At 31.9% G+C, this 12,694-nt stretch overlaps 1 long non-coding RNA gene across 1 annotated transcript; it reads right to left on the bottom strand.

Moving 5' to 3' along the window:
* Positions 1-8,006: 8,006 nt before the first annotated feature.
* LOC132730468 (uncharacterized) lies at positions 8,007-11,865 on the bottom strand. The gene is made up of 3 exons (XR_009625763.1): positions 11,217-11,865; positions 9,855-9,966; positions 8,007-8,822 (listed from the first exon to the last, which is right to left on the bottom strand). It is a non-coding gene; the product is annotated as an uncharacterized LOC132730468 (long non-coding RNA).
* Positions 11,866-12,694: the final 829 nt, after the last annotated feature.

Genomic DNA, 12,694 nt, shown 5'->3' with positions numbered 1-12,694 from the left:
GCATGAACTGTTTAAGACTTACAAAACAGACAAAAAAGTACAAGATAAATTTAGATTATAACAATTGCCCAGTCCCCCTTAACTTTGGTCCCCAAAGTTGAAATAGAAATACCTGTACAATTAAATGAATTAATGAAACTGGAAAAGAAATATATACAGAGATGTAAGCATTTAAAATTATACAGTAATATGCATGAATATATACAAGACAAATTTACATTATAACAATGAACTATCAATTAGTTCCGAGATAAATCATTTGTTTTATGCAAGATTAAGAACTAGAAATTGTAGTTTCAAATTGATGCAATGCATAGTCTGGGCAGAAGGGTCCACTTGCTTAAGCAAAGAGATGACTTGTTTTTGTTTGTTCAATGAACAAACAAAGCAAAACAAAACAATGTTTTTTTTTTCAATTTCCAGACTTTGTCGCATATTCTTATGTCATGGCAGTAGAAACCTTCATTAAGAGATTGACTCATTCAACATGATTCGTGTGACACAAAATAAGAGGGATCAATATCTTTATAAAAATGAAATTATCATCTAATATATATAAGAAAAACAAATACACAGACACAGACAGATACAAACAATATAGATGTAGCTCAGCCGGTTTAGATGGTGGCCAACCATCTTATAGCACTATGAGACAACAAAGTTAATTTGTTAGGTTTGGCTTTGCTACATGAAATGACACTGTTTACATGACAATGTTAAAAGAAATCCGGAACATGTACTGTGGTACGTTACCAAGACTGAATAAGACAATTAAAAATATATTGAATACTATTTATATACATTATTACTTGCAGTTTTTGTTTGTTTGTTTTTGTATTATTTTTTTTATCTTTTCCTATTTTTTTTCTTTTTGTATGAATATTATTTACTCGCTATGTTCTGCATCTTTATTAATTAGTGCTCCATTTGGAGTTGTCATCGTATGCCGCTTTGAAGACGACATAGTCTTTAATTGTTTGCATTTTCTTAGACACGGTACTATACCAGAGTCCGGCTCCATCGACTAGGCGCAGTTGTTCATACATTTTTACAGTGTCAATGTTTTAAACTGAGGAAACAGCTTGAACTTTTTAAGCTAAGAATTTAAGCCTTCAATGCAGTTAAATACTTTAAGGTGAAAGTTTATGAGATCACTTGACCCTTGTCTTGAAGACGATCTTGCGATTAATGAAGTAGTGGCTACCGGTCGACCTGTGACTGCTGACAGGGAAATCTTTTATTGGTTACGCATTAGAAGTTTGGTTGGAGTAACTGGAGATGAAGATGATTCTCCACTTCGAAGGTAGTATCGGTTGACTGGATCTGACATCGACCACCACTGTTACCCACCACTTGTTATACCGGTTCGATGCGCGCCCCTTTTTGGAGATATACTAGAGGACTGATAAATAAAAATCCAAGATTTAAATTTTGAAAAACATTAATTCTTTATTCTGTGACAGTCAAGATGGAATATATTTATATTACAATACATTATAAATAATTATAATAATTATTTAGTAATTGCAATATCTGAATTAACAAATACATGATATGGGGAATTTAACAATAACTCGCTTTGCATGTGAGAAGATACCGAGATCTTGGTCGATGATAAAAATCCTTAATCAACCGATACTTATAAAAATGAACTTTTAAATAGCTTTGAAATGAAACTGATGATTGAATAAAATCAACTATATCAATATAAATTATATGAAAAATATTACTTATGGAACAATTTATTAATAACTAAAATAATTGTATTTTATTTACAAATTACTTTATATTAAGTAAAGAACTTAGATTTAACATTTTTTATAAAGCAAAACTAAACTTTATACATTATCTTATAGGACATTTTACTTTACTTCTACAATAAGAAATATTCCAAGATCTCAGTTATTTAGGTTATAAAATACAATGATTATTTAATATGCAAAGTATTGAAAAATCTACAAAATATATATATTAAAACATATTTGAGAGAAACAGCTTAAGATAAAATAAAACATATTTCTTACAGTGAAACATTGAATGAAGAACAGCAGATATATAGAAAAATAAATAACTCAACATACCTGATAAATAAAAATCCAAGATTTAAATTTTGAAAAACATTAATTCTTTATTCTGTGACAGTCAAGATGGAATATGACTTCACAGAATTTCTGACCAGTATATATACAAACAAGAAAGTGAAGCAGATTTAATCATAAAGGAAGATATTGACACATTTAAAAAGGGAAAGGAAATAAAACAATCACATATTCAAAAGATATGTGATGGCAGATCTTATAATTATTCCCTAAGGGCATAAAATCCCTGATCATATAAAAAGTATTGTCACCTAGAACCATTAACATCCCTTTATATTTACCTTTAAGCAGGATATATTAATTTTGCAATTTAATCTGTAGATTTAATCTAAGTTATAATTTAAGTTTGACACATTTAATATGAAATGTGACAATAGTTGAAATAAAAATAATCAAGTACACAATTAAATGAATAAGAATAAAACTTCAGTAAGAAAGAGAAGTTAATATTTATAGATAAATTATACATTAAAGTATATGTGCATGAACTGTTTAAGACTTACAAAACAGACAAAAAAGTACAAGATAAATTTAGATTATAACATTACCTTAAGGACTAGGAGAATTAACATAACAATATTGAAGTAAGTGCATCCCGAACTTGCTGATGTGTTGATATATTTTGATAACAATTGGTCAGTAAATAAAGGTTGTATGAGCTAAAGTGTAAAAAACTGTTTGTTTTTTTATGTATTGATGACCTTGACCCAAGTGACCCCTAACTGCACCCAAAGTAATTGGATCATCCAAGGTATTCACCAACAAAATATAAAAGATATCAGTCATTAAATAAAGGCTGTATGAAAAATATGTGAAAATCTATTTTATCATTTGTGACCTAGCTTGACCTAAGTGGCTGACTTCTCCATTGAAAGTTAGTGGACCACCAAATGTATCTGCATACTAAATATTAAAGATATCAGCTCATTAATAAATAATAAAAACCTTAAGTCCAGTGACTCCTATCTCCTACCTTAGTTATAGGACCATCACAGGTATGTTATTGCCATCTTACCAAATATGAAAGACATTGGTTAATTAAATAAAGTCTGTTTAAGCAAATAAAGTATGAAACAAGCATTGTTAAGTATAACTATAAAAATTAAGGCAGAGTCTTTACTCTTGTCAATCATTTTGTTAAAAATGGTTGTATATTATGCAATAATTTGAAATTGTTTATGTCAATGCCACTTATATTGACAGTCAATGAAAGACCTTTGTGAACAAAATCATGTCTGAGAAAAACACAAAATGGTGCAGCACTTCCATTGAACAATGTAGTGTAATCTGTGTGCATTTTGAGCTAATACTAGATTTGATTCATTTTGAAAATAGTCCACAATTTGAACTTTTCTGTGAATTGAAAATTTTCCTACAATAGCTGATGACCATGGATTGTTCACCTAAGATTATTGCTAGATAAGGCCATCATATTTCAATGCAGAAGTTTGTACACTGTACGTGGATCCCATTGACACCAGGTACAGCATTTATAAAACTTGTAAAGGACTACTTGGATATGCTGCATCTAATTGTGACCTCGAGGTCATACATTATTAAAAGTATAATGTAGAGGACCACATAATTGATTCTACATGTCAAATTTCATAATTTTAGGTATCACATTTGAACCTGGGACAGGCCAACTTTTATCAAAGAAACATAAAATTTTGTAAAGGTCCACATTATGTTAACATGAATAATTTAAATCCAGGTTGTTAAATGACATAGCGGGTGATGAAGGACAACAGACCACAGACACCTTGTCACATCTTATCTCATGACAAGAACTCAACTCTGACCACTTATAGCTAAGGTGAGGTAAAAAGAAATACATGTATGTCGATTTTATCATATAAGAAGAGAAGAAGATGGTCTGTATAAAACTTAAAGCTCATATTTTCTCATGTTTTCTTGTATGTATACTTAACTTAACGTAGCTTAAATGTATTAGCAATGCATTTCCCCTTTAAATGTGTGTGATCATAAAAACGTTTATACAATAAAAATCGCAATGACACGACGAGTGATTACTCTTAATTTCAAACGTGAAATTGTGTGGCAATTATGAAGCATGTATGTTCATGTGTATTTTCATAGGTACTGAAAAATTATATGTTTAAAGGGAATTTTAGGCAGATGACAGTGTTTCGAAAAGAAAAAAAGATTTTCATGATATATGTTCAACTAAAATGAAAATGGACGGTCATTTATTCCGAAAGCCAGATATACTGCTATATATAGGTCTGCGTATTATACGTACAAATGAGAATTAATCAAAGTGCTGAAGGCACTGCAGTTGGGACGTATGAAGGATCAAATAACTATTTTTTCTATTTCGGGGCAGATAATTCAATGAGTGAAGGGTGTTTCCGGTTTATAAATATAAAGTGCACAATTCAGTAAATGAACAGTAGTTGATACAATTATTCTATGACACACATGTTCAAATATAATATTTAGGTTACATGTACGTGTAGGTCGATCATAAACCGTTATTGGCCTTTTTTGACAAGAGCAACAAGTGAAATTAGAGCTACCAGAGGAAACTGCAAGCTTGACTATTTTAACACATGACATTATAAAGGGAGACAAAGCTATGAAAAAATAATCAATTGTGATATATATCAAATTTTCTGTATCAGTATCAAGTAAACACTCAAATGGTCAATATTTTTTGCATCACATTATATGAATGTGACCATGTCATTAGAACTTATAATGGCCTTTGTTTACTTCAATTCTCATGCTAATCTCTTTCACTGTATAACGTTTATAAAGTTTCAATCAAATTCCTTCAATATTTTAATCCTCTCTCAGAACAGTATCATGAAATATATACGGAGATAATTCAAAAACTAAGTAATGTAGAATTTTGGTTATTTGACACAAGACTTCTGCTCACTAGTCTCTACAACTGTATTTAGTTTGAGTGTGATATCATTGAAAAGATTTACTCCAGACAACCATTATTTTAAAAGTTGTTGTACATGTATTTTAAGAGATGATAATTGTAAAATTAAGCTAGAAACTAGAACTCCGCGAGTCAGATGTGTCGCCTTGTGAACAATGTAGTTTAGGAGAAATGGCCAGGACAAAAATGAAGTATGAAAAATAACAAAGGGCAATAACTAAAAAAATAATAAGTTTAGAGCAGCAGTTTCTGAACACTGCACTTCTTATCAATAAGATCTATCATACTATGATGGTTCAAGTCCATAGCTTTCATACTTGAGGAGAAATGACCAGGACAAAAATAAAGAAAGAAAATCAACAAAGGGCAATAACTCAAAAAATAAGAAATGCAGAGTACCAGTTCGTGTGCACTGCACTTCTTCTTAATGAGATCTATCATCCTATGAAGTTTCAAGTCCATAGCTTTTATACTTAAGGAGAATGGCCCGGACAAAATTAAAGTATGAAAATAAACAAAGGGCAATAACTCAAAAAATAAGAAATGCAGAGTAACAGTTCTTGTGCACTGCACTTCTTCTGAATGAGACCTATCATCCTATGAAGTTTCAAGTCCATGGCTTTTATTCATTAGGAGAAATGGCCCGGACAAAAATAAAATATGAAAATTAACAAAGGGCAATAACTCAAAAATTAGGAAGTACAGAGTACTGGTTCTTGTGCACTGCACTTCTTCTTAATGAGATCTATCGTCCTATGAAGTATCAAGTCCATAGCTTTTTTAGTTGAAGAGAAATGGCCCAGACAAAATTAAAGTATGAAAATTAACAAAGGGCATTAACTCAAAAAATAAGAACTGCAGAGAACCGGTCCTTGTGCACTGCACTTCGGGTTATTAAAAGAAGCATGCATACCAAGTTTGAAGTCAATCAGACTTATAGTGACTGAGTTATGCTCCGGACAAGCTTTAGGGGACGCCGACAACGACACCGCCGACAAAAGTAACCCCTCTTATGTCACCTTTTCAAGGCGACACAAAAATTAGGGTTCTTTGAAAAAACACTTTCTTTCACTTGATTATTTTCGCTGTGTAAAAGTTTAATCAAATTTCATCAACTCTTTTCCAGTATTTCTCTGGACAAGCATAATTAAGTACATGTATAATAAAGGTAGATAATTAAATAAGAGGGCCATGATGGCTCTGAGGTTGCTCACCTGTATATACCCCCCCACCCTGCAGGGCCAGTTTTAACCCAAGGGCTTTTATTTGAACAAACTTGGAAGACATCCATAAGAAGATGATTCATGCTAAACATCAAAGCTCTAGTTTATTGGGTTTTTTTAAAGAAGATTTTTTAAGTTTTTACTAACACATACTGTTAAAAACAATGACAACCCTGGAGCAGGGCCAGTTTTGACCCCAGGGCTTTTATTTGAACAAACTTTGTAGACACTCACTAGAAGATGTTTCAACTTATAATAAAAACTCTAGCTATTTGGGTTCTTCAAAAAAGATTTTTGAAGTTTTTACTATATGCATATAGGGAAAATCAATGATCCCCTGGGGCAGGGCCAATTTTGACCCCGGGGCTTTTATTTGAACAAACTTGGTAGACACTCATTAGAAGATGTTCATGCTAAATATCTTAGCTCTAGCTCTTTGGGTTCTTTAAAAGAAGATTTTTAAGTTTTTACTATTTGCATTTAAAGAAAATTAATGACCCCCTGGGGCAGGACCAATTTTGACCCCAGGGCTTTTATTTTAACAATCTTTGTAAACACTCACTAGAAGATAATTCATGCTAAATATCTTAGCTCTAGCTCTTTTAGTTTCTTAAAAGAAGATTTTTTTAAGTTTTACTATATGCATTTAAAGAAAATTAATGACCCCCTGGGGCAGGACCAATTTTGACCCCGGGTCTTTTATTTGAAAAAACTTGGTAAACACTCATTAGATGATGTTTCATGCTTAATATCTTAGCTCTAGCTCTTTGGGTTCTTTAAAAGAAGATTTTATAAAGTTTTTACTATATGCACATAGGGAAAAACAAAGACCCCTGGGGCGGGGCCAATTTTGACCCCAGGGCTTTTATTTAAAAAACTTGGTAGACACTCACTAAAGGATGTTTCAAGCCAAATATCTAAGCTCTAGCTCTTAGGGTTTTTTTAAAGATGATATTTAAAGTTTTTTTCTTTCGGTTCCCATTGCAACCAGAGTTCTGCATGGAATTAAATTCTTTGCACAATTTTTAAAGGTGACAGCCAAAGGAACATTCTTGTGAAGTTTGGATGAAATTAGCGTAGTGGTTTATGAGCAGATGTCATTTAAAGTAAAAGTTTACGGCCGGACGAAAAGGGATCACAAAAGCTTGACCTGTCACTTTGTGACAGGTGAGCTAAAAACTAAGGAATGGAGTTATGGTTCTTTGACACATTGGAAAATTCGAGTCGTTCAAGTTGATGTAGATTCAGTGATAGTTTGGAATAAGCATTTTTAACTTAAGGAATATAATTAAAACATGAAGCAAGGTAGAGTTATGTTTCTTGAACATTGCACTTCCTCTTAAAAGTCTCTATCACTTTGTGAAGTTTACATAAAATCCCTTCAATACATATCTAGTTATATTCATATTTCGGACAAGAGTGTGAAGGACAAATGTCTTCCTAAGTACAGACTATGTTTTTTTTTCCTTTATCAACTAAAATCTCAAAAACACCATTAAAAACATATTTTCCTCCCATGAGCAACCTTTTCCCCAAAAGTACAAGTCTGTATGGAATGAACACAGATATTTATCCAGAATCATAGGAGCATAAATTATAATAACATGCTAAATCTCTGTATAGTTCTATATCAGATACCAGTATGATGAACCTTACTTTTGTACCATTTAAGTTATAGCAAAATTCAGCTTTCAGCTTTCATTGACATACAGAAATGGATCAGCCTTTAGTCCCCTCTTAATGAAAATAGAAGGGGACTAATAACAACAATTTATTCTCATAGTTTCAATTCTCAGGTTTATTACTTATCATTACACCAGGCAAGCTAAGATACATGTTAAAACCACAGACACTATATACCACATTTACCCATATATATGCTCATAATACTATATATAAAGAATAAAGGTCCCTAACGAGAGAAAAATATCATGCAAAACAAACAAGAACTGTTCGGTAAAAATACACCAGATCACTATTTTATCTTTATGGTTGTCTCTAGGAATAATGTATCCTATCATAAACACTTTTTACTTCATCGAAATCCTACAAAATGCTCCAAAATACGAGCAAGTTTCCAAATTTCACTGAAATGTCATTGCATGTCGTTTTCGACGTCCAAGCGATGCATGTTAACAAAGGTGAATTCTAGTCAATTTCTACAAAATCAACGAATAACTGTTAAGATTTCGACATACTTTCTTTAAGGCAACTTGTATACAGTCAAACTGCGATGTTTTTACTTCACAACTGTTCGACGATAACACTAACAAGCTAATAAATTAAAAATAATTGATAGCTCTGTTCCAGAAAGTAACCATTTCCTACATTACCGCACTGAATATAAGGTAAAGTAATGATTGGTTAAGCGGAAAATCCGAGTTTTAACATTTTCCTTCAACACAATGTTCATGACTGGCCTTTACTATTGACAGGGGATTCAATTCAGACTAGCCCTCTAAAATACTCCAACTAGTCCAAAGTGTTAATGGTGCCTATACAGTTATGATCACTACATCTGGAAACTGGAGATTCCCACCGAGTGTGATGCTTATCTTCATTCGCTTGACAGTGACACATGTCCACCTTAAAAAAAAGCAATAAAAATTATATGAAGTGCAATAATTTGCAAAAAAATGCTTATCTTATTTGTCTCTTCTTACATTTATAATGCAGAGCACTAGATTTGTGTGTCTGTCATACAAAATGACTTTCAATAATACTATTTAAATACATTTGAAATACAATTTCTTTAATAAATACTCATAGTAATACTAAATTGCTTTTTTGTGATATTTTTTCTGACACATATGTGCAGACAGTACATTGTGTACACCGGTCTTACTGACCTGTGTGAAACCATTCTAAGCATGATGCCAAGAAAATTTTGGACTTGTGAGAGGCTGTAAATGACCCCAGATTGATCATAAGGTAACATGTAACCAACGCTGAAAAGCATTTGACTATATCTCAATCCATTGAGAAGTGGCATCACTTTGAAATCAATTTTGATTGAAAAAATCGAGGCAAAGTAGTGATTTTGGGCAATTTTGAGATGTCCCCTCGTTGCCATGGGAACAGAAAATTTAAGCCTGAGCATGTTGTTGCAAGGGCAATGGTCCAGTCAACATTTGTGCCAAGTTTGATTAGTGTTGAAGCAGTTTTTATAGTATTATAGCAATTTGAACTTGTAACGGGAGACTTTTCAATGGAAACAGCCATTTTCACAAAATGCTCATGAAGTAATGGGTTAAGAAATTTTGCATCTTGATTGGGAAAAATATTTAGTACCATGTACAAAGTTGTTAATCCAACAAATTGTATATCATTCAAAGCATAAAAAATTGACAATGGAATGTGTTTTTGAACATCATCTGTCTGGTACCATATTGGATTGAAATGGAATGAAGAAAAATTGTCACCTTTGATAACGGAATTTTGACTTATGATTTTTTTCTAAACTTGGAAAAGAAAAAAAGCATATTTGGCATTATTTGCCACTGGGAATGGGTCTGTTAATCTGACCCGTGGTGACACTGGTAAAAATGCATGTTTTCATTCATTTTTTTTGGAAAACAGTTTGGTTTGTGAAATATACATTAAATATTATATAAGTACCTGTTGTTTGTAATAATCTTCTAGTCTTTCTTTAATCTTATACTGTACTTTTTTCTAGCTACATGTACCAGCCTTTCCAAGTGAATATTAAAGTAAATAATCTTTTATTTCCCTGAAAATATCAATTTAGAGATTTCATTTTCAAAACCATCCAATACTACTCTCTTAGTGTGTGTATATACAGAGACATATAAATACATTTTATGTATTTTAACGTCTCTGGTATATACAATGTATATATGTGTCTATACAATGTACATGTATATATATGTTTACACTATAATATGATTGTGTACAGCATGTAATGACATAATTAAAATTTGAAAAATTTATGATAATAAAATATTAATAATATTTCTTCATATTACTCCACAGTATTACCACTAAAATAGAAAATGTTCTATCATTTTATTATGATATCTATTTTTTACATGTAGATTTGTGAAAAAAATGTGAATATCAGCAGTGTCAAAAATTGTTAAATCATATAAAATGTCAAATTAACACTGATAAATTACTTCAACCATGTATTGAGAACAGGTATAGATCATTTCCAACAGTCTTGCTGTTGTGTTGACATTTTCGCGACATGGTTGTGTGTCTGCCTTGTAATCAAGAGGTCTGGGGTTCAAATCCCTTTAAGTGCCTGAAGATTTTTCAGGTTAACAATTATCAAGGTGGCAGTGATTTTTTTTTCAACTTTCAAAACAACCTGTGGCTTTATAAATGGGAAACTATAGCTTGATTAATCAGAAAAGAGGAAAAATTTCAACCACTGAAAATGGAATTTACCCATACATTAAAAAAAGTGTAATTCAATTTAAAGGGGTTCCATTGAGGTATTTTGTCATGATGGGACTGAAATATTTTTTCCAGATACTATAAATGTACCATTTGATGAATGTTTAGAACACTAATCTTTGTACAAACCTTTAGATCATTTGCGCACTTCGTTTTTCCAGAATAATTATTCAAATTGTAAAAAGATGACCCAAAATGAAATGGCTAGACTTTAAATAGATATATAATAATTTATAAAGGTCAAAATAAAATTATTCTGAAATATTCAAGAATGTGCCCCATTTGGTAGAGACGTAACGGCCGTGGCAAGACCAAAAAATTGTAGGCGTATATGCCGGTTTTCCTGTAAAGGCAGACATCTGTGTAATATCAATTTGTAAAATCTGTCGGTTTTGCAGTCTAAGTATGATCGAAATGTCTTGGGTACGAAAGACTCGAGATCTCCAAATTACTTCGAAATTATTTACGAAAGTTTTAGTCCTCGGAAACAAATTGGCATCAATAAATATACATAATATTATTAGTCATCAAATTCATAACATATTTTGCTTTATAACATACCTTATGAGCTTAACAGGCTGATAATTATGCTCGTGAAGTAGGTCGAAAAATATACCGGAAGTTGTCGGATTCATTTAACCTAATTATCGGCTAATTCAGAGACGAATAGATTATCTACATCTCTGGCTAATTCTATTTCAATATCCACTTTGCAATTATAAACTACAAAATTTATCCGATAAATAATGTCTTTTTCAAAAATTCTGGAATATAATACAAAAAAATGTGATGATAAGGCGGATGAGTAAGTTAAATATTGCAAGCCGTCAAGCACTATGACCCAATTAATTTACTATCCCATTCATAGAATTCATATTCCCATTCATAGAATTATGTGACCTTTCAAATTATATCCGCTACGTTTCTAATACCGTAATTCAAGCTCAATTGCACATTATTTTCAAAAAATAAATTTCTTGTCTCCACTTCTGTTTGCAATAAATCGAAGTTTTCAGAAATTCAGAGCACTATTTTTCACTCGCGGCGGTTATGCGTCGGTCATGGTCGGGTGATCACTATGAATTCAGCTTAGCTTGATATGTTAGAATACAATATAGCATTTAGAGTGGCGATGAAACGTCACAGCAGTGGGCGTTACCCTGTATGGTTGGAAATTTCGGGTTTGTAAGTGCACTAGTTGGGACTACGTCCCAACTAAAAAGGCTAGTAAGTTCTTAACAAAAATGTAATTTCTCGGGTTTAAAAACACTCCATTTATTTTGACAATTAAGCGGTTGGATTAATTGTTAGTGAAAAAATGAAACACATGTACACAAAATATGTAATCGTTGCAATATTACGTTTTTATCGGGTATGATCATGACAGTCGGATGGCAACAGCATAACAATTGTTCAAGCCAGGTGACGCATTTTGAGCTTAAGATCCTTCAACTAAACTTAGGACACAGGCGAACGGCACATTTGCCATGCCAATAATCGTAAAATTATCATAAAATAATACCACTTGATCATCAAGAACAAAATTACTATCCAACACCCGTTTATAAAGTATATATTTTACATAGTAAACGGGTGCTGGATAGTAATTTTGTTCTTGATCATCTTATCAAGGGGTGATTATTTTATGATAATTTTACCATTATACGCATGGCAAATGTGCCGTACGCCTGTGACTTAGGAAAGTTACAAATTCAAAAACAGTACCAGAACAAATGTAGACGCAACATCCATCTCGCCAAACATGATATGAGTTGGTTTCTTTAAAAATTATTTAAAAAATCATTCATTGTCTGGTCTAGTATTAAATCTTTAAAGCTTTAATTATAATATTAATACCCTTCAGCTATATTGTCAATCTAGGATGTCTCATAAAAATATGATGGCTAGTCTATGATAAAAAAGATGGAATGATAAGTATTTCTGACGTTGCTGTCGACTATTTAGTGCACCAAGGGCATTTATCAAACAAAAGAAATCATAAATCGAAAATCAAAATCCATTACTTCTAACGAATTTTG

This window comes from Ruditapes philippinarum, unplaced genomic scaffold, assembly GCF_026571515.1.
Source record: "Ruditapes philippinarum isolate M1 unplaced genomic scaffold, ASM2657151v2 ctg2922_1_1_1_1, whole genome shotgun sequence".
Lineage (NCBI taxonomy): Eukaryota > Metazoa > Mollusca > Bivalvia > Venerida > Veneridae > Ruditapes > Ruditapes philippinarum.
Note: the sequence above shows the minus strand (reverse complement) of the source record. Positions and strands in the feature narration are given on the sequence as shown.